At 44.0% G+C, this 22,251-nt stretch overlaps 25 non-coding genes and 1 pseudogene across 25 annotated transcripts; all 26 read left to right on the top strand.

Moving 5' to 3' along the window:
* The first annotated feature begins 201 nt into the window (after positions 1-201).
* LOC144192556 (U2 spliceosomal RNA) lies at positions 202-392 on the top strand. The gene has a single exon (XR_013325204.1). It is a non-coding gene; the product is annotated as a U2 spliceosomal RNA (small nuclear RNA).
* Positions 393-804: 412 nt separating this feature from the next.
* LOC144192688 (U5 spliceosomal RNA) lies at positions 805-917 on the top strand. The gene has a single exon (XR_013325330.1). It is a non-coding gene; the product is annotated as a U5 spliceosomal RNA (small nuclear RNA).
* Positions 918-1,814: 897 nt separating this feature from the next.
* On the top strand, positions 1,815-1,979 carry LOC144192528 (U1 spliceosomal RNA). The gene has a single exon (XR_013325180.1). It is a non-coding gene; the product is annotated as a U1 spliceosomal RNA (small nuclear RNA).
* Positions 1,980-2,774: 795 nt separating this feature from the next.
* LOC144192571 (U2 spliceosomal RNA) lies at positions 2,775-2,965 on the top strand. Its single transcript, XR_013325218.1, has one exon. It is a non-coding gene; the product is annotated as a U2 spliceosomal RNA (small nuclear RNA).
* Positions 2,966-3,377: 412 nt separating this feature from the next.
* On the top strand, positions 3,378-3,490 carry LOC144192781 (U5 spliceosomal RNA). Its single transcript, XR_013325422.1, has one exon. It is a non-coding gene; the product is annotated as a U5 spliceosomal RNA (small nuclear RNA).
* Positions 3,491-4,387: 897 nt separating this feature from the next.
* LOC144192801 (U1 spliceosomal RNA) lies at positions 4,388-4,552 on the top strand. The gene has a single exon (XR_013325441.1). It is a non-coding gene; the product is annotated as a U1 spliceosomal RNA (small nuclear RNA).
* A 795-nt stretch (positions 4,553-5,347) lies between these two features.
* LOC144192606 (U2 spliceosomal RNA) lies at positions 5,348-5,538 on the top strand. The gene has a single exon (XR_013325253.1). It is a non-coding gene; the product is annotated as a U2 spliceosomal RNA (small nuclear RNA).
* Positions 5,539-5,950: 412 nt separating this feature from the next.
* Positions 5,951-6,063, top strand: LOC144192687 (U5 spliceosomal RNA). Its single transcript, XR_013325329.1, has one exon. It is a non-coding gene; the product is annotated as a U5 spliceosomal RNA (small nuclear RNA).
* Positions 6,064-6,960: 897 nt separating this feature from the next.
* Positions 6,961-7,125, top strand: LOC144192800 (U1 spliceosomal RNA). Its single transcript, XR_013325440.1, has one exon. It is a non-coding gene; the product is annotated as a U1 spliceosomal RNA (small nuclear RNA).
* A 795-nt stretch (positions 7,126-7,920) lies between these two features.
* LOC144192660 (U2 spliceosomal RNA) lies at positions 7,921-8,111 on the top strand. Its single transcript, XR_013325304.1, has one exon. It is a non-coding gene; the product is annotated as a U2 spliceosomal RNA (small nuclear RNA).
* A 412-nt stretch (positions 8,112-8,523) lies between these two features.
* On the top strand, positions 8,524-8,636 carry LOC144192763 (U5 spliceosomal RNA). Its single transcript, XR_013325406.1, has one exon. It is a non-coding gene; the product is annotated as a U5 spliceosomal RNA (small nuclear RNA).
* An 897-nt stretch (positions 8,637-9,533) lies between these two features.
* LOC144192549 (U1 spliceosomal RNA) lies at positions 9,534-9,687 on the top strand (annotated as a pseudogene).
* A 795-nt stretch (positions 9,688-10,482) lies between these two features.
* LOC144192636 (U2 spliceosomal RNA) lies at positions 10,483-10,673 on the top strand. The gene has a single exon (XR_013325281.1). It is a non-coding gene; the product is annotated as a U2 spliceosomal RNA (small nuclear RNA).
* Positions 10,674-11,085: 412 nt separating this feature from the next.
* LOC144192686 (U5 spliceosomal RNA) lies at positions 11,086-11,198 on the top strand. The gene has a single exon (XR_013325328.1). It is a non-coding gene; the product is annotated as a U5 spliceosomal RNA (small nuclear RNA).
* An 897-nt stretch (positions 11,199-12,095) lies between these two features.
* On the top strand, positions 12,096-12,260 carry LOC144192517 (U1 spliceosomal RNA). The gene has a single exon (XR_013325169.1). It is a non-coding gene; the product is annotated as a U1 spliceosomal RNA (small nuclear RNA).
* Positions 12,261-13,055: 795 nt separating this feature from the next.
* On the top strand, positions 13,056-13,246 carry LOC144192657 (U2 spliceosomal RNA). The gene has a single exon (XR_013325301.1). It is a non-coding gene; the product is annotated as a U2 spliceosomal RNA (small nuclear RNA).
* Positions 13,247-13,658: 412 nt separating this feature from the next.
* LOC144192761 (U5 spliceosomal RNA) lies at positions 13,659-13,771 on the top strand. Its single transcript, XR_013325404.1, has one exon. It is a non-coding gene; the product is annotated as a U5 spliceosomal RNA (small nuclear RNA).
* Positions 13,772-14,666: 895 nt separating this feature from the next.
* LOC144192795 (U1 spliceosomal RNA) lies at positions 14,667-14,831 on the top strand. The gene has a single exon (XR_013325435.1). It is a non-coding gene; the product is annotated as a U1 spliceosomal RNA (small nuclear RNA).
* A 795-nt stretch (positions 14,832-15,626) lies between these two features.
* On the top strand, positions 15,627-15,817 carry LOC144192605 (U2 spliceosomal RNA). The gene has a single exon (XR_013325252.1). It is a non-coding gene; the product is annotated as a U2 spliceosomal RNA (small nuclear RNA).
* Positions 15,818-16,229: 412 nt separating this feature from the next.
* LOC144192685 (U5 spliceosomal RNA) lies at positions 16,230-16,342 on the top strand. Its single transcript, XR_013325327.1, has one exon. It is a non-coding gene; the product is annotated as a U5 spliceosomal RNA (small nuclear RNA).
* Positions 16,343-17,239: 897 nt separating this feature from the next.
* Positions 17,240-17,404, top strand: LOC144192783 (U1 spliceosomal RNA). Its single transcript, XR_013325424.1, has one exon. It is a non-coding gene; the product is annotated as a U1 spliceosomal RNA (small nuclear RNA).
* Positions 17,405-18,199: 795 nt separating this feature from the next.
* LOC144192569 (U2 spliceosomal RNA) lies at positions 18,200-18,390 on the top strand. Its single transcript, XR_013325217.1, has one exon. It is a non-coding gene; the product is annotated as a U2 spliceosomal RNA (small nuclear RNA).
* Positions 18,391-18,802: 412 nt separating this feature from the next.
* Positions 18,803-18,915, top strand: LOC144192684 (U5 spliceosomal RNA). Its single transcript, XR_013325326.1, has one exon. It is a non-coding gene; the product is annotated as a U5 spliceosomal RNA (small nuclear RNA).
* Positions 18,916-19,812: 897 nt separating this feature from the next.
* LOC144192543 (U1 spliceosomal RNA) lies at positions 19,813-19,976 on the top strand. The gene has a single exon (XR_013325195.1). It is a non-coding gene; the product is annotated as a U1 spliceosomal RNA (small nuclear RNA).
* A 795-nt stretch (positions 19,977-20,771) lies between these two features.
* On the top strand, positions 20,772-20,962 carry LOC144192568 (U2 spliceosomal RNA). Its single transcript, XR_013325216.1, has one exon. It is a non-coding gene; the product is annotated as a U2 spliceosomal RNA (small nuclear RNA).
* Positions 20,963-21,374: 412 nt separating this feature from the next.
* Positions 21,375-21,487, top strand: LOC144192683 (U5 spliceosomal RNA). The gene has a single exon (XR_013325325.1). It is a non-coding gene; the product is annotated as a U5 spliceosomal RNA (small nuclear RNA).
* The last annotated feature ends 764 nt before the right edge of the window (positions 21,488-22,251 follow it).

Raw genomic sequence — 22,251 nt, 5'->3', positions numbered from 1 at the left:
TGACCTGAACCACAGCACATTTTTGAAGCATTTGCTCCATTTAAACACAGAAAAGCAACACAGTTTTCCATTATCAAACAGACTGTGTGTAGTTTTAGCTTGTCGTACAAAGTGTGCCTTTGTCGTCATGTGATCTTTGTAACCATTACTATAGCTCGTAATGGCTGGAAGGAAGCCGTCCTTCCTGCCGGCCACTGGGTTATCGCTTCTCGGCCTTTTGGCTAAGATCAAGTGTAGTATCTGTTCTTATCAGTTTAATATCTGATACGTCCCCTATCGGGGGACCATATATTAAATTGATTTTTGGAACTGGGAGATGGCCTAGGGGCTTGCTCCATCCACTCCACGCATCGACCTGGTATTGCAGTACTTCCAGGAATGGTGTGCCCCTCTTCATTGTCAATATCAAGCATTATCTCTCCTCTAAACCTAGAACTCTTGAGAAGGTAATGGTGAAAGGTAAACATGTTACCTGTGAACTAGTGTTGTTAATGAGTTAATTTGTGATAGTTGTGAAGTCATTTGGATCATTTGAATTCTTTGTTAATTTCACTACACTTCGATAAATCTAACCGATCAACACCCACATGATGATGTCTATGCCCTGCTTCATCTTACACCACAACGCTGCTCCTATCCCCGGTCTGCCTGATACAGTAGCTGCAACGTGATTGGCAGCATTAAAAAAAAGTGATTGGCTGCTCAAAGGACTGGAGTCGCCCATTAGTTAGTAGTGCATTAGCCTGTGTGTTAAAGTACTATTGCGGATATAGACATAGCTCGTTCTGTCGTGCTTTCGTCAGTACACTTGTTTCTCTTCAGATCGCACAAATCTTTCGCCTTTTACTAAAGATTTCCGTGGGGAGGAACATCAAGAGGTCCGTTCAATTTTTTTGATGCTCTGCGCACGCGGAGCTTCCCTCATTTGTCAAATCAATGTATTTTAAGAAAAATCATCACGTTGGTAGATTAGTGCCTGTCTCCATCAAATCTTCTACCTCCTTCAAACTTGTACATAAACCATGCCTCTGCGCCCATCGAGGGTGACACATGCAAGCCCCCACACTGCGCATTCGCACACACCCCACATTCGGTAACCCGCCAAATCCATCCGACAGTCCGGCAAAAAACCCATCTCCCTTGACGCTCTCCGACCCATATTTATCACTTACTCAATAGTTTGAACAACAATTTTATTCCACATTTACAGAAATTAAATTCTCTACTTTGTGATTCACCCAATATCTCTGAATATACCAAGGCCACAACTCCCTGACGTTGTCTTAGCAGAGTCCCTGACTCCATTAACGTACCAAGAATAGAAGTCCCTGATTTAATCTCAGCGGAGTGCCTGACTCTATTTTGTTCTACCTAAGTTGGGCCCGGACCATAGTGTTCTACATACTTTGGTCCCAGAGCACAAACTATTATGTTCTGTGCAAGTTGCTCCCAGACCACAAAATGTTAATACTAGCGCAGTGATAATACTCATTCAAATTATCACACTTCACGGAGACAGGAGTCAAAGGGTGAACTCACGATCTTGCTCGTTCCGAACCTGCCCTAGTTCGGGGGACCCGTCGCCAGATCACCGGTGCGGCGAGGGAACGTCCGTCGAGTTGACCCTTTCAATGGAGGATGCTGTCGTCGTCGCTCCGGCAATTGTTGGCTGTTGGGTCTCCGGTTTTCGGCACCAAAGTGAGATAGATCTGAAATACAACTTCAGCAGCAGGTTAAGAAAGGGGTGCCGATGAGCCCATGACTGAAGATGTTGAGCAGGCGAAAGAACATAGTGCTGCGTCTGTGTACAACTCATACTTACCTGGCAGGGGCGATACCATGATCATGAAGGTGGTTCACCCAGGGTGAGGCTCAGCCATTGCACTCCCGGCCACGCTGACCCCTGCGAATTCCCCAAATGTGGGAATCTCGACTGCACAATTTCTGAGAGTGGGGGACTGCGTCCGCGCTCTCCCCCGATCGTTTGTTAAATTGCCTTTTAACTGGAGGGTAATTTCAATTTGACGTGCACCCGAATCCAACAAAGTTGATATCATTCTCACACGCTGCATTCCATGTGTCGATTGAACATTGGCATTCCTTTGGGTTCTGTGATGCTTTCAAAATGGCCACACAATGATCTTTACAACAAGGCCAAGGTGATAGAGGCATAACTGAAAATTGTAGTATTTTCTTCTTCAAATCATTTTTGTGTTTGTATCAATCACTGGTTTTCAATTCTTGTGTATTTTGCCTGTGAGGTGATTGTTCAATCCAGTTATAATTTATATCATTTGAATTAAATATCTTTGAAGTGGACAATACTAGTTGAATTGTGAGTTGATCGATTTTGTGACATACTAGTGGAAAGTTGTCTTTGTTCATCACAAGTGCAGGGGACAGGAAGTAATACATTAGGCAGGGGCTGTTGATTTGTTTTCATTTTTTGCAAATAATGTTCAAACAAATGGCTTTTCACTGCTAAGGATATTGGTTGCCAAAAGGAGAACCTTGGTTGCTGGTAAATAGGTTTAGGTTATTGCTACTTTCCTATTGGACCGTTGTGAGTCACATGACCTGAACCACAGCACATTTTTGAAGCATTTGCTCCATTTAAACACAGAAAAGCAACACAGTTTTCCATTATCAAACAGACTGTGTGTAGTTTTAGCTTGTCGTACAAAGTGTGCCTTTGTCGTCATGTGATCTTTGTAACCATTACTATAGCTCGTAATGGCTGGAAGGAAGCCGTCCTTCCTGCCGGCCACTGGATTATCGCTTCTCGGCCTTTTGGCTAAGATCAAGTGTAGTATCTGTTCTTATCAGTTTAATATCTGATACGTCCCCTATCTGGGGACCATATATTAAATTGATTTTTGGAACTGGGAGATGGCCTAGGGGCTTGCTCCATCCACTCCACGCATCGACCTGGTATTGCAGTACCTCCAGGAATGGTGTGCCCCTCTTCATTGTCAATATCAAGCATTATCTCTCCTCTAAACCTAGAACTCTTGAGAAGGTAATGGTGAAAGGTAAACACGCTACCTGTGAACTAGTGTTGTTATTGAGTTAATTTGTGATAGTTGTGAAGTCATTTGGGTCATTTGAATTCTTTGTTAATTTCACTACACTTCGATAAATCTAACCGATCAACACCCACATGATGATGTCTATGCCCTGCTTCATCTTACACCACAACGCTGCTCCTATCCCCGGTCTGCCTGATACAGTAGCTGCAACGTGATTGGCAGCATTAAAAAAAAGTGATTGGCTGCTCAAAGGACTGGAGTCGCCCATTAGTTAGTAGTGCATTAGCCTGTGTGTTAAAGTACTATTGCGGATATAGACATAGCTCGTTCTGTCGTGCTTTCGTCAGTACACTTGTTTCTCTTCAGATCGCACAAATCTTTCGCCTTTTACTAAAGATTTCCGTGGGGAGGAGCATCAAGAGGTCCGTTCAATTTTTTTGATGCTCTGCGCACGTGGAGCTTCCCTCATTTGTCAAATCAATGTATTTTAAGAAAAATCATCACATTGGTAGATTAGTGCCTGTCTCCATCAAATCTTCTACCTCCTTCAAACTTGTACATAAACCATGCCTCTGCGCCCATCGAGGGTGACACATGCAAGCCCCCACACTGCGCATTCGCACACACCCCACATTCGGTAACCCGCCAAATCCATCCGACAGTCCGGCAAAAAACCCATCTCCCTTGACGCTCTCCGACCCATATTTATCACTTACTCAATAGTTTGAACAACAATTTTATTCCACATTTACAGAAATTAAATTCTCTACTTTGTGATTCACCCAATATCTCTGAATATACCAAGGCCACAACTCCCTGACGTTGTCTTAGCAGAGTCCCTGACTCCATTAACGTACCAAGAATAGAAGTCCCTGATTTAATCTCAGCGGAGTGCCTGACTCTATTTTGTTCTACCTAAGTTGGGCCCGGACCATAGTGTTCTACATACTTTGGTCCCAGAGCACAAACTATTATGTTCTGTGCAAGTTGCTCCCAGACCACAAAATGTTAATACTAGCGCAGTGATAATACTCATTCAAATTATCACACTTCACGGAGACAGGAGTCAAAGGGTGAACTCACGATCTTGCTCGTTCCGAACCTGCCCTAGTTCGGGGGACCCGTCGCCAGATCACCGGTGCGGCGAGGGAACGTCCGTCGAGTTGACCCTTTCAATGGAGGATGCTGTCGTCGTCGCTCCGGCAATTGTTGGCTGTTGGGTCTCCGGTTTTCGGCACCAAAGTGAGATAGATCTGAAATACAACTTCAGCAGCAGGTTAAGAAAGGGGTGCCGATGAGCCCATGACTGAAGATGTTGAGCAGGCGAAAGAACATAGTGCTGCGTCTGCGTACAACTCATACTTACCTGGCAGGGGCGATACCATGATCATGAAGGTGGTTCACCCAGGGTGAGGCTCAGCCATTGCACTCCCGGCCACGCTGACCCCTGCGAATTCCCCAAATGTGGGAATCTCGACTGCACAATTTCTGAGAGTGGGGGACTGCGTCCGCGCTCTCCCCTGATCGTTTGTTAAATTGCCTTTTAACTGGAGGGTAATTTCAATTTGACGTGCACCCGAATCCAACAAAGTTGATATCATTCTCACACGCTGCATTCCATGTGTCGATTGAACATTGGCATTCCTTTGGGTTCTGTGATGCTTTCAAAATGGCCACACAATGATCTTGTCAACAAGGCCAAGGTGATAGAGGCATAACTGAAAATTGTAGTATTTTCTTCTTCAAATCATTTTTGTGTTTGTATCAATCACTGGTTTTCAATTCTTGTGTATTTTGCCTGTGAGGTGATTGTTCAATCCAGTTATAATTTATATCATTTGAATTAAATATCTTTGAAGTGGACAATACTAGTTGAATTGTGAGTTGATCGATTTTGTGACATACTAGTGGAAAGTTGTCTTTGTTCATCACAAGTGCAGGGGACAGGAAGTAATACATTAGGCAGGGGCTGTTGATTTGTTTTCATTTTTTGCAAATAATGTTCAAACAAATGGCTTTTCACTGCTAAGGATATTGGTTGCCAAAAGGAGAACCTTGGTTGCTGGTAAATAGGTTTAGGTTATTGCTACTTTCCTATTGGACCGTTGTGAGTCACATGACCTGAACCACAGCACATTTTTGAAGCATTTGCTCCATTTAAACACAGAAAAGCAACACAGTTTTCCATTATCAAACAGACTGTGTGTAGTTTTAGCTTGTCGTACAAAGTGTGCCTTTGTCGTCATGTGATCTTTGTAACCATTACTATAGCTCGTAATGGCTGGAAGGAAGCCGTCCTTCCTGCCGGCCACTGGGTTATTGCTTCTCGGCCTTTTGGCTAAGATCAAGTGTAGTATCTGTTCTTATCAGTTTAATATCTGATACGTCCCCTATCTGGGGACCATATATTAAATTGATTTTTGGAACTGGGAGATGGCCTAGGGGCTTGCTCCATCCACTCCACGCATCGACCTGGTATTGCAGTACCTCCAGGAATGGTGTGCCCCTCTTCATTGTCAATATCAAGCATTATCTCTCCTCTAAACCTAGAACTCTTGAGAAGGTAATGGTGAAAGGTAAACACGCTACCTGTGAACTAGTGTTGTTATTGAGTTAATTTGTGATAGTTGTGAAGTCATTTGGGTCATTTGAATTCTTTGTTAATTTCACTACACTTCGATAAATCTAACCGATCAACACCCACATGATGATGTCTATGCCCTGCTTCATCTTACACCACAACGCTGCTCCTATCCCCGGTCTGCCTGATACAGTAGCTGCAACGTGATTGGCAGCATTAAAAAAAAGTGATTGGCTGCTCAAAGGACTGGAGTCGCCCATTAGTTAGTAGTGCATTAGCCTGTGTGTTAAAGTACTATTGCGGATATAGACATAGCTCGTTCTGTCGTGCTTTCGTCAGTACACTTGTTTCTCTTCAGATCGCACAAATCTTTCGCCTTTTACTAAAGATTTCCGTGGGGAGGAACATCAAGAGGTCCGTTCAATTTTTTTGATGCTCTGCGCACGCGGAGCTTCCCTCATTTGTCAAATCAATGTATTTTAAGAAAAATCATCACATTGGTAGATTAGTGCCTGTCTCCATCAAATCTTCTACCTCCTTCAAACTTGTACATAAACCATGCCTCTGCGCCCATCGAGGGTGACACATGCAAGCCCCCACACTGCGCATTCGCACACACCCCACATTCGGTAACCCGCCAAATCCATCCGACAGTCCGGCAAAAAACCCATCTCCCTTGACGCTCTCCGACCCATATTTATCACTTACTCAATAGTTTGAACAACAATTTTATTCCACATTTACAGAAATTAAATTCTCTACTTTGTGATTCACCCAATATCTCTGAATATACCAAGGCCACAACTCCCTGACGTTGTCTTAGCAGAGTCCCTGACTCCATTAACGTACCAAGAATAGAAGTCCCTGATTTAATCTCAGCGGAGTGCCTGACTCTATTTTGTTCTACCTAAGTTGGGCCCGGACCATAGTGTTCTACATACTTTGGTCCCAGAGCACAAACTATTATGTTCTGTGCAAGTTGCTCCCAGACCACAAAATGTTAATACTAGCGCAGTGATAATACTCATTCAAATTATCACACTTCACGGAGACAGGAGTCAAAGGGTGAACTCACGATCTTGCTCGTTCCGAACCTGCCCTAGTTCGGGGGACCCGTCGCCAGATCACCGGTGCGGCGAGGGAACGTCCGTCGAGTTGACCCTTTCAATGGAGGATGCTGTCGTCGTCGCTCCGGCAATTGTTGGCTGTTGGGTCTCCGGTTTTCGGCACCAAAGTGAGATAGATCTGAAATACAACTTCAGCAGCAGGTTAAGAAAGGGGTGCCGATGAGCCCATGACTGAAGATGTTGAGCAGGCGAAAGAACATAGTGCTGCGTCTGCGTACAACTCATACTTACCTGGCAGGGGCGATACCATGATCATGAAGGTGGTTCACCCAGGGTGAGGCTCAGCCATTGCACTCCCGGCCACGCTGACCCCTGCGAATTCCCCAAATGTGGGAATCTCGACTGCACAATTTCTGAGAGTGGGGGACTGCGTCCGCGCTCTCCCCTGATCGTTTGTTAAATTGCCTTTTAACTGGAGGGTAATTTCAATTTGACATGCACCCGAATCCAACAAAGTTGATATCATTCTCACACGCTGCATTCCATGTGTCGATTGAACATTGGCATTCCTTTGGGTTCTGTGATGCTTTCAAAATGGCCACACAATGATCTTGTCAACAAGGCCAAGGTGATAGAGGCATAACTGAAAATTGTAGTATTTTCTTCTTCAAATCATTTTTGTGTTTGTATCAATCACTGGTTTTCAATTCTTGTGTATTTTGCCTGTGAGGTGATTGTTCAATCCAGTTATAATTTATATCATTTGAATTAAATATCTTTGAAGTGGACAATACTAGTTGAATTGTGAGTTGATCGATTTTGTGACATACTAGTGGAAAGTTGTCTTTGTTCATCACAAGTGCAGGGGACAGGAAGTAATACATTAGGCAGGGGCTGTTGATTTGTTTTCATTTTTTGCAAATAATGTTCAAACAAATGGCTTTTCACTGCTAAGGATATTGGTTGCCAAAAGGAGAACCTTGGTTGCTGGTAAATAGGTTTAGGTTATTGCTACTTTCCTATTGGACCGTTGTGAGTCACATGACCTGAACCACAGCACATTTTTGAAGCATTTGCTCCATTTAAACACAGAAAAGCAACACAGTTTTCCATTATCAAACAGACTGTGTGTAGTTTTAGCTTGTCGTACAAAGTGTGCCTTTGTCGTCATGTGATCTTTGTAACCATTACTATAGCTCGTAATGGCTGGAAGGAAGCCGTCCTTCCTGCCGGCCACTGGGTTATCGCTTCTCGGCATTTTGGCTAAGATCAAGTGTAGTATCTGTTCTTATCAGTTTAATATCTGATACGTCCCCTATCTGTGGACCATATATTAAATTGATTTTTGGAACTGGGAGATGGCCTAGGGGCTTGCTCCATCCACTCCACACATCGACCTGGTATTGCAGTACCTCCAGGAATGGTGTGCCCCTCTTCATTGTCAATATCAAGCATTATCTCTCCTCTAAACCTAGAACTCTTGAGAAGGTAATGGTGAAAGGTAAACATGCTACCTGTGAACTAGTGTTGTTATTGAGTTAATTTGTGATAGTTGTGAAGTCATTTGGGTCATTTGAATTCTTTGTTAATTTCACTACACTTCGATAAATCTAACCGATCAACACCCACATGATGATGTCTATGCCCTGCTTCATCTTACACCACAACGCTGCTCCTATCCCCGGTCTGCCTGATACAGTAGCTGCAACGTGATTGGCAGCATTAAAAAAAAGTGATTGGCTGCTCAAAGGACTGGAGTCGCCCATTAGTTAGTAGTGCATTAGCCTGTGTGTTAAAGTACTATTGCGGATATAGACATAGCTCGTTCTGTCGTGCTTTCGTCAGTACACTTGTTTCTCTTCAGGTCGCACAAATCTTTCGCCTTTTACTAAAGATTTCCGTGGGGAGGAACATCAAGAGGTCCGTTCAATTTTTTTGATGCTCTGCGCACGCGGAGCTTCCCTCATTTGTCAAATCAATGTATTTTAAGAAAAATCATCACACTGGTAGATTAGTGCCTGTCTCCATCAAATCTTCTACCTCCTTCAAACTTGTACATAAACCATGCCTCTGCGCCCATCGAGGGTGACACATGCAAGCCCCCACACTGCGCATTCGCACACACCCCACATTCGGTAACCCGCCAAATCCATCCGACAGTCCGGCAAAAAACCCATCTCCCTTGACGCTCTCCGACCCATATTTATCACTTACTCAATAGTTTGAACAACAATTTTATTCCACATTTACAGAAATTAAATTCTCTACTTTGTGATTCACCCAATATCTCTGAATATACCAAGGCCACAACTCCCTGACGTTGTCTTAGCAGAGTCCCTGACTCCATTAACGTACCAAGAATAGAAGTCCCTGATTTAATCTCAGCGGAGTGCCTGACTCTATTTTGTTCTACCTAAGTTGGGCCCGGACCATAGTGTTCTACATACTTTGGTCCCAGAGCACAAACTATTATGTTCTGTGCAAGTTGCTCCCAGACCACAAAATGTTAATACTAGCGCAGTGATAATACTCATTCAAATTATCACACTTCACGGAGACAGGAGTCAAAGGGTGAACTCACGATCTTGCTCGTTCCGAACCTGCCCTAGTTCGGGGGACCCGTCGCCAGATCACCGGTGCGGCGAGGGAACGTCCGTCGAGTTGACCCTTTCAATGGAGGATGCTGTCGTCGTCGCTCCGGCAATTGTTGGCTGTTGGGTCTCCGGTTTTCGGCACCAAAGTGAGATAGATCTGAAATACAACTTCAGCAGCAGGTTAAGAAAGGGGTGCCGATGAGCCCATGACTGAAGATGTTGAGCAGGCGAAAGAACATAGTGCTGCGTCTGCGGACAACTTTTACTTACCTGGCAGGGGCGATACCATGATCATGAAGGTGGTTCACCCAGGGTGAGGCACTCCCGGCCACGCTGACCCCTGCGAATTCCCCAAATGTGGGAATCTCGACTGCACAATTTCTGAGAGTGGGGGACTGCGTCCGCGCTCTCCCCTGATCGTTTGTTAAATTGCCTTTTAACTGGAGGGTAATTTCAATTTGACGTGCACCCGAATCCAACAAAGTTGATATCATTCTCACACGCTGCATTCCATGTGTCGATTGAACATTGGCATTCCTTTGGGTTCTGTGATGCTTTCAAAATGGCCACACAATGATCTTTACAACAAGGCCAAGGTGATAGAGGCATAACTGAAAATTGTAGTATTTTCTTCTTCAAATCATTTTTGTGTTTGTATCAATCACTGGTTTTCAATTCTTGTGTATTTTGCCTGTGAGGTGATTGTTCAATCCAGTTATAATTTATATCATTTGAATTAAATATCTTTGAAGTGGACAATACTAGTTGAATTGTGAGTTGATCGATTTTGTGACATACTAGTGGAAAGTTGTCTTTGTTCATCACAAGTGCAGGGGACAGGAAGTAATACATTAGGCAGGGGCTGTTGATTTGTTTTCATTTTTTGCAAATAATGTTCAAACAAATGGCTTTTCACTGCTAAGGATATTGGTTGCCAAAAGGAGAACCTTGGTTGCTGGTAAATAGGTTTAGGTTATTGCTACTTTCCTATTGGACCGTTGTGAGTCACATGACCTGAACCACAGCACATTTTTGAAGCATTTGCTCCATTTAAACACAGAAAAGCAACACAGTTTTCCATTATCAAACAGACTGTGTGTAGTTTTAGCTTGTCGTACAAAGTGTGCCTTTGTCGTCATGTGATCTTTGTAACCATTACTATAGCTCGTAATGGCTGGAAGGAAGCCGTCCTTCCTGCCGGCCACTGGGTTATCGCTTCTCGGCCTTTTGGCTAAGATCAAGTGTAGTATCTGTTCTTATCAGTTTAATATCTGATACGTCCCCTATCTGTGGACCATATATTAAATTGATTTTTGGAACTGGGAGATGGCCTAGGGGCTTGCTCCATCCACTCCACACATCGACCTGGTATTGCAGTACCTCCAGGAATGGTGTGCCCCTCTTCATTGTCAATATCAAGCATTATCTCTCCTCTAAACCTAGAACTCTTGAGAAGGTAATGGTGAAAGGTAAACACGTTACCTGTGAACTAGTGTTGTTATTGAGTTAATTTGTGATAGTTGTGAAGTCATTTGGGTCATTTGAATTCTTTGTTAATTTCACTACACTTCGATAAATCTAACCGATCAACACCCACATGATGATGTCTATGCCCTGCTTCATCTTACACCACAACGCTGCTCCTATCCCCGGTCTGCCTGATACAGTAGCTGCAACGTGATTGGCAGCATTAAAAAAAAGTGATTGGCTGCTCAAAGGACTGGAGTCGCCCATTAGTTAGTAGTGCATTAGCCTGTGTGTTAAAGTACTATTGCGGATATAGACATAGCTCGTTCTGTCGTGCTTTCGTCAGTACACTTGTTTCTCTTCAGATCGCACAAATCTTTCGCCTTTTACTAAAGATTTCCGTGGGGAGGAACATCAAGAGGTCCGTTCAATTTTTTTGATGCTCTGCGCACGCGGAGCTTCCCTCATTTGTCAAATCAATGTATTTTAAGAAAAATCATCACATTGGTAGATTAGTGCCTGTCTCCATCAAATCTTCTACCTCCTTCAAACTTGTACATAAACCATGCCTCTGCGCCCATCGAGGGTGACACATGCAAGCCCCCACACTGCGCATTCGCACACACCCCACATTCGGTAACCCGCCAAATCCATCCGACAGTCCGGCAAAAAACCCATCTCCCTTGACGCTCTCCGACCCATATTTATCACTTACTCAATAGTTTGAACAACAATTTTATTCCACATTTACAGAAATTAAATTCTCTACTTTGTGATTCACCCAATATCTCTGAATATACCAAGGCCACAACTCCCTGACGTTGTCTTAGCAGAGTCCCTGACTCCATTAACGTACCAAGAATAGAAGTCCCTGATTTAATCTCAGCGGAGTGCCTGACTCTATTTTGTTCTACCTAAGTTGGGCCCGGACCATAGTGTTCTACATACTTTGGTCCCAGAGCACAAACTATTATGTTCTGTGCAAGTTGCTCCCAGACCACAAAATGTTAATACTAGCGCAGTGATAATACTCATTCAAATTATCACACTTCACGGAGACAGGAGTCAAAGGGTGAACTCACGATCTTGCTCGTTCCGAACCTGCCCTAGTTCGGGGGACCCGTCGCCAGATCACCGGTGCGGCGAGGGAACGTCCGTCGAGTTGACCCTTTCAATGGAGGATGCTGTCGTCGTCGCTCCGGCAATTGTTGGCTGTTGGGTCTCCGGTTTTCGGCACCAAAGTGAGATAGATCTGAAATACAACTTCAGCAGCAGGTTAAGAAAGGGGTGCCGATGAGCCCATGACTGAAGATGTTGAGCAGGCGAAAGAACATAGTGCTGCGTCTGCGTACAACTCATACTTACCTGGCAGGGGCGATACCATGATCATGAAGGTGGTTCACCCAGGGTGAGGCTCAGCCATTGCACTCCCGGCCACGCTGACCCCTGCGAATTCCCCAAATGTGGGAATCTCGACTGCACAATTTCTGAGAGTGGGGGACTGCGTCCGCGCTCTCCCCCGATCGTTTGTTAAATTGCCTTTTAACTGGAGGGTAATTTCAATTTGACGTGCACCCGAATCCAACAAAGTTGATATCATTCTCACACGCTGCATTCCATGTGTCGATTGAACATTGGCATTCCTTTGGGTTCTGTGATGCTTTCAAAATGGCCACACAATGATCTTTACAACAAGGCCAAGGTGATAGAGGCATAACTGAAAATTGTAGTATTTTCTTCTTCAAATCATTTTTGTGTTTGTATCAATCACTGGTTTTCAATTCTTTTGTATTTTGCCTGTGAGGTGATTGTTCAACCCAGTTATAATTTATATCATTTGAATTAAATATCTTTGAAGTGGACAATACTAGTTGAATTGTGAGTTGATCGATTTTGTGACATACTAGTGGAAAGTTGTCTTTGTTCATCACAAGTGCAGGGGACAGGAAGTAATACATTAGGCAGGGGCTGTTGATTTGTTTTCATTTTTTGCAAATAATGTTCAAACAAATGGCTTTTCACTGCTAAGGATATTGGTTGCCAAAAGGAGAACCTTGGTTGCTGGTAAATAGGTTTAGGTTATTGCTACTTTCCTATTGGACCGTTGTGAGTCACATGACCTGAACCACAGCACATTTTTGAAGCATTTGCTCCATTTAAACACAGAAAAGCAACACAGTTTTCCATTATCAAACAGACTGTGTGTAGTTTTAGCTTGTCGTACAAAGTGTGCCTTTGTCGTCATGTGATCTTTGTAACCATTACTATAGCTCGTAATGGCTGGAAGGAAGCCGTCCTTCCTGCCGGCGACTGGGTTATCGCTTCTCGGCCTTTTGGCTAAGATCAAGTGTAGTATCTGTTCTTATCAGTTTAATATCTGATACGTCCCCTATCTGTGGACCATATATTAAATTGATTTTTGGAACTGGGAGATGGCCTAAGGGCTTGCTCCATCCACTCCACGCATCGACCTGGTATTGCAGTACCTCCAGGAATGGTGTGCCCCTCTTCATTGTCAATATCAAGCATTATCTCTCCTCTAAACCTAGAACTCTTGAGAAGGTAATGGTGAAAGGTAAACACGCTACCTGTGAACTAGTGTTGTTATTGAGTTAATTTGTGATAGTTGTGAAGTCATTTGGGTCATTTGAATTCTTTGTTAATTTCACTACACTTCGATAAATCTAACCGATCAACACCCACATGATGATGTCTATGCCCTGCTTCATCTTACACCACAACGCTGCTCCTATCCCCGGTCTGCCTGATACAGTAGCTGCAACGTGATTGGCAGCATTAAAAAAAAGTGATTGGCTGCTCAAAGGACTGGAGTCGCCCATTAGTTAGTAGTGCATTAGCCTGTGTGTTAAAGTACTATTGCGGATATAGACATAGCTCGTTCTGTCGTGCTTTCGTCAGTACACTTGTTTCTCTTCAGATCGCACAAATCTTTCGCCTTTTACTAAAGATTTCCGTGGGGAGGAACATCAAGAGGTCCGTTCAATTTTTTTGATGCTCTGCGCACGTGGAGCTTCCCTCATTTGTCAAATCAATGTATTTTAGGAAAAATCATCACATTGGTAGATTAGTGCCTGTCTCCATCAAATCTTCTACCTCCTTCAAACTTGTACATAAACCATGCCTCTGCGCCCATCGAGGGTGACACATGCAAGCCCCCACACTGCGCATTCGCACACACCCCACATTCGGTAACCCGCCAAATCCATCCAACAGTCCGGCAAAAAACCCATCTCCCTTGACGCTCTCCGACCCATATTTATCACTTACTCAATAGTTTGAACAACAATTTTATTCCACATTTACAGAAATTAAATTCTCTACTTTGTGATTCACCCAATATCTCTGAATATACCAAGGCCACAACTCCCTGACGTTGTCTTAGCAGAGTCCCTGACTCCATTAACGTACCAAGAATAGAAGTCCCTGATTTAATCTCAGCGGAGTGCCTGACTCTATTTTGTTCTACCTAAGTTGGGCCCGGACCATAGTGTTCTACATACTTTGGTCCCAGAGCACAAACTATTATGTTCTGTGCAAGTTGCTCCCAGACCACAAAATGTTAATACTAGCGCAGTGATAATACTCATTCAAATTATCACACTTCACGGAGACAGGAGTCAAAGGGTGAACTCACGATCTTGCTCGTTCCGAACCTGCCCTAGTTCGGGGGACCCGTCGCCAGATCACCGGTGCGGCGAGGGAACGTCCGTCGAGTTGACCCTTTCAATGGAGGATGCTGTCGTCGTCGCTCCGGCAATTGTTGGCTGTTGGGTCTCCGGTTTTCGGCACCAAAGTGAGATAGATCTGAAATACAACTTCAGCAGCAGGTTAAGAAAGGGGTGCCGATGAGCCCATGACTGAAGATGTTGAGCAGGCGAAAGAACATAGCTGCGTCTGCGTACAACTCATACTTACCTGGCAGGGGCGATACCATGATCATGAAGGTGGTTCACCCAGGGTGAGGCTCAGCCATTGCACTCCCGGCCACGCTGACCCCTGCGAATTCCCCAAATGTGGGAATCTCGACTGCACAATTTCTGAGAGTGGGGGACTGCGTCCGCGCTCTCCCCTGATCGTTTGTTAAATTGCCTTTTAACTGGAGGGTAATTTCAATTTGACGTGCACCCGAATCCAACAAAGTTGATATCATTCTCACACGCTGCATTCCATGTGTCGATTGAACATTGGCATTCCTTTGGGTTCTGTGATGCTTTCAAAATGGCCACACAATGATCTTGTCAACAAGGCCAAGGTGATAGAGGCATAACTGAAAATTGTAGTATTTTCTTCTTCAAATCATTTTTGTGTTTGTATCAATCACTGGTTTTCAATTCTTGTGTATTTTGCCTGTGAGGTGATTGTTCAATCCAGTTATAATTTATATCATTTGAATTAAATATCTTTGAAGTGGACAATACTAGTTGAATTGTGAGTTGATCGATTTTGTGACATACTAGTGGAAAGTTGTCTTTGTTCATCACAAGTGCAGGGGACAGGAAGTAATACATTAGGCAGGGGCTGTTGATTTGTTTTCATTTTTTGCAAATAATGTTCAAACAAATGGCTTTTCACTGCTAAGGATATTGGTTGCCAAAAGGAGAACCTTGGTTGCTGGTAAATAGGTTTAGGTTATTGCTACTTTCCTATTGGACCGTTGTGAGTCACATGACCTGAACCACAGCACATTTTTGAAGCATTTGCTCCATTTAAACACAGAAAAGCAACACAGTTTTCCATTATCAAACAGACTGTGTGTAGTTTTAGCTTGTCGTACAAAGTGTGCCTTTGTCGTCATGTGATCTTTGTAACCATTACTATAGCTCGTAATGGCTGGAAGGAAGCCGTCCTTCCTGCCGGCCACTGGGTTATTGCTTCTCGGCCTTTTGGCTAAGATCAAGTGTAGTATCTGTTCTTATCAGTTTAATATCTGATACGTCCCCTATCTGGGGACCATATATTAAATTGATTTTTGGAACTGGGAGATGGCCTAGGGGCTTGCTCCATCCACTCCACGCATCGACCTGGTATTGCAGTACCTCCAGGAATGGTGTGCCCCTCTTCATTGTCAATATCAAGCATTATCTCTCCTCTAAACCTAGAACTCTTGAGAAGGTAATGGTGAAAGGTAAACACGCTACCTGTGAACTAGTGTTGTTATTGAGTTAATTTGTGATAGTTGTGAAGTCATTTGGGTCATTTGAATTCTTTGTTAATTTCACTACACTTCGATAAATCTAACCGATCAACACCCACATGATGATGTCTATGCCCTGCTTCATCTTACACCACAACGCTGCTCCTATCCCCGGTCTGCCTGATACAGTAGCTGCAACGTGATTGGCAGCATTAAAAAAAAGTGATTGGCTGCTCAAAGGACTGGAGTCGCCCATTAGTTAGTAGTGCATTAGCCTGTGTGTTAAAGTACTATTGCGGATATAGACATAGCTCGTTCTGTCGTGCTTTCGTCAGTACACTTGTTTCTCTTCAGATCGCACAAATCTTTCGCCTTTTACTAAAGATTTCCGTGGGGAGGAACATCAAGAGGTCCGTTCAATTTTTTTGATGCTCTGCGCACGCGGAGCTTCCCTCATTTGTCAAATCAATGTATTTTAAGAAAAATCATCACATTGGTAGATTAGTGCCTGTCTCCATCAAATCTTCTACCTCCTTCAAACTTGTACATAAACCATGCCTCTGCGCCCATCGAGGGTGACACATGCAAGCCCCCACACTGCGCATTCGCACACACCCCACATTCGGTAACCCGCCAAATCCATCCGACAGTCCGGCAAAAAACCCATCTCCCTTGACGCTCTCCGACCCATATTTATCACTTACTCAATAGTTTGAACAACAATTTTATTCCACATTTACAGAAATTAAATTCTCTACTTTGTGATTCACCCAATATCTCTGAATATACCAAGGCCACAACTCCCTGACGTTGTCTTAGCAGAGTCCCTGACTCCATTAACGTACCAAGAATAGAAGTCCCTGATTTAATCTCAGCGGAGTGCCTGACTCTATTTTGTTCTACCTAAGTTGGGCCCGGACCATAGTGTTCTACATACTTTGGTCCCAGAGCACAAACTATTATGTTCTGTGCAAGTTGCTCCCAGACCACAAAATGTTAATACTAGCGCAGTGATAATACTCATTCAAATTATCACACTTCACGGAGACAGGAGTCAAAGGGTGAACTCACGATCTTGCTCGTTCCGAACCTGCCCTAGTTCGGGGGACCCGTCGCCAGATCACCGGTGCGGCGAGGGAACGTCCGTCGAGTTGACCCTTTCAATGGAGGATGCTGTCGTCGTCGCTCCGGCAATTGTTGGCTGTTGGGTCTCCGGTTTTCGGCACCAAAGTGAGATAGATCTGAAATACAACTTCAGCAGCAGGTTAAGAAAGGGGTGCCGATGAGCCCATGACTGAAGATGTTGAGCAGGCGAAAGAACATAGTGCTGCGTCTGCGTACAACTCATACTTACCTGGCAGGGGCGATACCATGATCATGAAGGTGGTTCACCCAGGGTGAGGCTCAGCCATTGCACTCCCGGCCACGCTGACCCCTGCGAATTCCCCAAATGTGGGAATCTCGACTGCACAATTTCTGAGAGTGGGGGACTGCGTCCGCGCTCTCCCCTGATCGTTTGTTAAATTGCCTTTTAACTGGAGGGTAATTTCAATTTGACGTGCACCCGAATCCAACAAAGTTGATATCATTCTCACACGCTGCATTCCATGTGTCGATTGAACATTGGCATTCCTTTGGGTTCTGTGATGCTTTCAAAATGGCCACACAATGATCTTGTCAACAAGGCCAAGGTGATAGAGGCATAACTGAAAATTGTAGTATTTTCTTCTTCAAATCATTTTTGTGTTTGTATCAATCACTGGTTTTCAATTCTTGTGTATTTTGCCTGTGAGGTGATTGTTCAATCCAGTTATAATTTATATCATTTGAATTAAATATCTTTGAAGTGGACAATACTAGTTGAATTGTGAGTTGATCGATTTTGTGACATACTAGTGGAAAGTTGTCTTTGTTCATCACAAGTGCAGGGGACAGGAAGTAATACATTAGGCAGGGGCTGTTGATTTGTTTTCATTTTTTGCAAATAATGTTCAAACAAATGGCTTTTCACTGCTAAGGATATTGGTTGCCAAAAGGAGAACCTTGGTTGCTGGTAAATAGGTTTAGGTTATTGCTACTTTCCTATTGGACCGTTGTGAGTCACATGACCTGAACCACAGCACATTTTTGAAGCATTTGCTCCATTTAAACACAGAAAAGCAACACAGTTTTCCATTATCAAACAGACTGTGTGTAGTTTTAGCTTGTCGTACAAAGTGTGCCTTTGTCGTCATGTGATCTTTGTAACCATTACTATAGCTCGTAATGGCTGGAAGGAAGCCGTCCTTCCTGCCGGCCACTGGGTTATCGCTTCTCGGCCTTTTGGCTAAGATCAAGTGTAGTATCTGTTCTTATCAGTTTAATATCTGATACGTCCCCTATCTGGGGACCATATATTAAATTGATTTTTGGAACTGGGAGATGGCCTAGGGGCTTGCTCCATCCACTCCACGCATCGACCTGGTATTGCAGTACCTCCAGGAATGGTGTGCCCCTCTTCATTGTCAATATCAAGCATTATCTCTCCTCTAAACCTAGAACTCTTGAGAAGTTAATGGTGAAAGGTAAACACGCTACCTGTGAACTAGTGTTGTTATTGAGTTAATTTGTGATAGTTGTGAAGTCATTTGGGTCATTTGAATTCTTTGTTAATTTCACTACACTTCGATAAATCTAACCGATCAACACCCACATGATGATGTCTATGCCCTGCTTCATCTTACACCACAACGCTGCTCCTATCCCCGGTCTGCCTGATACAGTAGCTGCAACGTGATTGGCAGCATTAAAAAAAAGTGATTGGCTGCTCAAAGGACTGGAGTCGCCCATTAGTTAGTAGTGCATTAGCCTGTGTGTTAAAGTACTATTGCGGATATAGACATAGCTCGTTCTGTCGTGCTTTCGTCAGTACACTTGTTTCTCTTCAGATCGCACAAATCTTTCGCCTTTTACTAAAGATTTCCGTGGGGAGGAACATCAAGAGGTCCGTTCAATTTTTTTGATGCTCTGCGCACGCGGAGCTTCCCTCATTTGTCAAATCAATGTATTTTAAGAAAAATCATCACATTGGTAGATTAGTGCCTGTCTCCATCAAATCTTCTACCTCCTTCAAACTTGTACATAAACCATGCCTCTGCGCCCATCGAGGGTGACACATGCAAGCCCCCACACTGCGCATTCGCACACACCCCACATTCGGTAACCCGCCAAATCCATCCGACAGTCCGGCAAAAAACCCATCTCCCTTGACGCTCTCCGACCCATATTTATCACTTACTCAATAGTTTGAACAACAATTTTATTCCACATTTACAGAAATTAAATTCTCTACTTTGTGATTCACCCAATATCTCTGAATATACCAAGGCCACAACTCCCTGACGTTGTCTTAGCAGAGTCCCTGACTCCATTAACGTACCAAGAATAGAAGTCCCTGATTTAATCTCAGCGGAGTGCCTGACTCTATTTTGTTCTACCTAAGTTGGGCCCGGACCATAGTGTTCTACATACTTTGGTCCCAGAGCACAAACTATTATGTTCTGTGCAAGTTGCTCCCAGACCACAAAATGTTAATACTAGCGCAGTGATAATACTCATTCAAATTATCACACTTCACGGAGACAGGAGTCAAAGGGTGAACTCACGATCTTGCTCGTTCCGAACCTGCCCTAGTTCGGGGGACCCGTCGCCAGATCACCGGTGCGGCGAGGGAACGTCCGTCGAGTTGACCCTTTCAATGGAGGATGCTGTCGTCGTCGCTCCGGCAATTGTTGGCTGTTGGGTCTCCGGTTTTCGGCACCAAAGTGAGATAGATCTGAAATACAACTTCAGCAGCAGGTTAAGAAAGGGGTGCCGATGAGCCCATGACTGAAGATGTTGAGCAGGCGAAAGAACATAGTGCTGCGTCTGCGGACAACTTTTACTTACCTGGCAGGGGCGATACCATGATCTTGAAGGTGGTTCACCCAGGGTGAGGCTCAGCCATTGCACTCCCGGCCACGCTGACCCCTGCGAATTCCCCAAATGTGGGAAATTGACTGCACAATTTCTGAGAGTGGGGGACTGCGTCCGCGCTCTCCCCTGATCGTTTGTTAAATTGCCTTTTAACTGGAGGGTAATTTCAATTTGACGTGCACCCAAATCCAACAAAGTTGATATCATTCTCACACGCTGCATTCCATGTGTCGATTGAACATTGGCATTCCTTTGGGTTCTGTGATGCTTTCAAAATGGCCACACAATGATCTTTACAACAAGGCCAAGGTGATAGAGGCATAACTGAAAATTGTAGTATTTTCTTCTTCAAATCATTTTTGTGTTTGTATCAATCACTGGTTTTCAATTCTTGTGTATTTTGCCTGTGAGGTGATTGTTCAATCCAGTTATAATTTATATCATTTGAATTAAATATCTTTGAAGTGGACAATACTAGTTGAATTGTGAGTTGATCGATTTTGTGACATACTAGTGGAAAGTTGTCTTTGTTCATCACAAGTGCAGGGGACAGGAAGTAATACATTAGGCAGGGGCTGTTGATTTGTTTTCATTTTTTGCAAATAATGTTCAAACAAATGGCTTTTCACTGCTAAGGATATTGGTTGCCAAAAGGAGAACCTTGGTTGCTGGTAAATAGGTTTAGGTTATTGCTACTTTCCTATTGGACCGTTGTGAGTCACATGACCTGAACCACAGCACATTTTTGAAGCATTTGCTCCATTTAAACACAGAAAAGCAACACAGTTTTCCATTATCAAACAGACTGTGTGTAGTTTTAGCTTGTCGTACAAAGTGTGCCTTTGTCGTCATGTGATCTTTGTAACCATTACTATAGCTCGTAATGGCTGGAAGGAAGCCGTCCTTCCTGCCGGCCACTGGGTTATCGCTTCTCGGCCTTTTGGCTAAGATCAAGTGTAGTATCTGTTCTTATCAGTTTAATATCTGATACGTCCCCTATCTGGGGACCATATATTAAATTGATTTTTGGAACTGGGAGATGGCCTAGGGGCTTGCTCCATCCACTCCACGCATCGACCTGGTATTGCAGTACCTCCAGGAATGGTGTGCCCCTCTTCATTGTCAATATCAAGCATTATCTCTCCTCTAAACCTAGAACTCTTGAGAAGGTAATGGTGAAAGGTAAACACGCTACCTGTGAACTAGTGTTGTTATTGAGTTAATTTGTGATAGTTGTGAAGTCATTTGGGTCATTTGAATTCTTTGTTAATTTCACTACACTTCGATAAATCTAACCGATCAACACCCACATGATGATGTCTATGCCCTGCTTCATCTTACACCACAACGCTGCTCCTATCCCCGGTCTGCCTGATACAGTAGCTGCAACGTGATTGGCAGCATTAAAAAAAAGTGATTGGCTGCTCAAAGGACTGGAGTCGCCCATTAGTTAGTAGTGCATTAGCCTGTGTGTTAAAGTACTATTGCGGATATAGACATAGCTCGTTCTGTCGTGCTTTCGTCAGTACACTTGTTTCTCTTCAGATCGCACAAATCTTTCGCCTTTTACTAAAGATTTCCGTGGGGAGGAACATCAAGAGGTCCGTTCAATTTTTTTGATGCTCTGCGCACGCGGAGCTTCCCTCATTTGTCAAATCAATGTATTTTAGGAAAAATCATCACATTGGTAGATTAGTGCCTGTCTCCATCAAATCTTCTACCTCCTTCAAACTTGTACATAAACCATGCCTCTGCGCCCATCGAGGGTGACACATGCAAGCCCCCACACTGCGCATTCGCACACACCCCACATTCGGTAACCCGCCAAATCCATCCGACAGTCCGGCAAAAAACCCATCTCCCTTGACGCTCTCCGACCCATATTTATCACTTACTCAATAGTTTGAACAACAATTTTATTCCACATTTACAGAAATTAAATTCTCTACTTTGTGATTCACCCAATATCTCTGAATATACCAAGGCCACAACTCCCTGACGTTGTCTTAGCAGAGTCCCTGACTCCATTAACGTACCAAGAATAGAAGTCCCTGATTTAATCTCAGCGGAGTGCCTGACTCTATTTTGTTCTACCTAAGTTGGGCCCGGACCATAGTGTTCTACATACTTTGGTCCCAGAGCACAAACTATTATGTTCTGTGCAAGTTGCTCCCAGACCACAAAATGTTAATACTAGCGCAGTGATAATACTCATTCAAATTATCACACTTCACGGAGACAGGAGTCAAAGGGTGAACTCACGATCTTGCTCGTTCCGAACCTGCCCTAGTTCGGGGGACCCGTCGCCAGATCACCGGTGCGGCGAGGGAACGTCCGTCGAGTTGACCCTTTCAATGGAGGATGCTGTCGTCGTCGCTCCGGCAATTGTTGGCTGTTGGGTCTC

This window comes from Stigmatopora nigra, unplaced genomic scaffold (genome assembly GCF_051989575.1).
Source record: "Stigmatopora nigra isolate UIUO_SnigA unplaced genomic scaffold, RoL_Snig_1.1 HiC_scaffold_26, whole genome shotgun sequence".
In the NCBI taxonomy this organism is placed as follows: Eukaryota; Metazoa; Chordata; class Actinopteri; order Syngnathiformes; family Syngnathidae; genus Stigmatopora; species Stigmatopora nigra.
The sequence above is the reverse complement of the archived record's forward strand: the minus strand, read 5'-3'. Positions and strand labels throughout refer to the sequence as shown.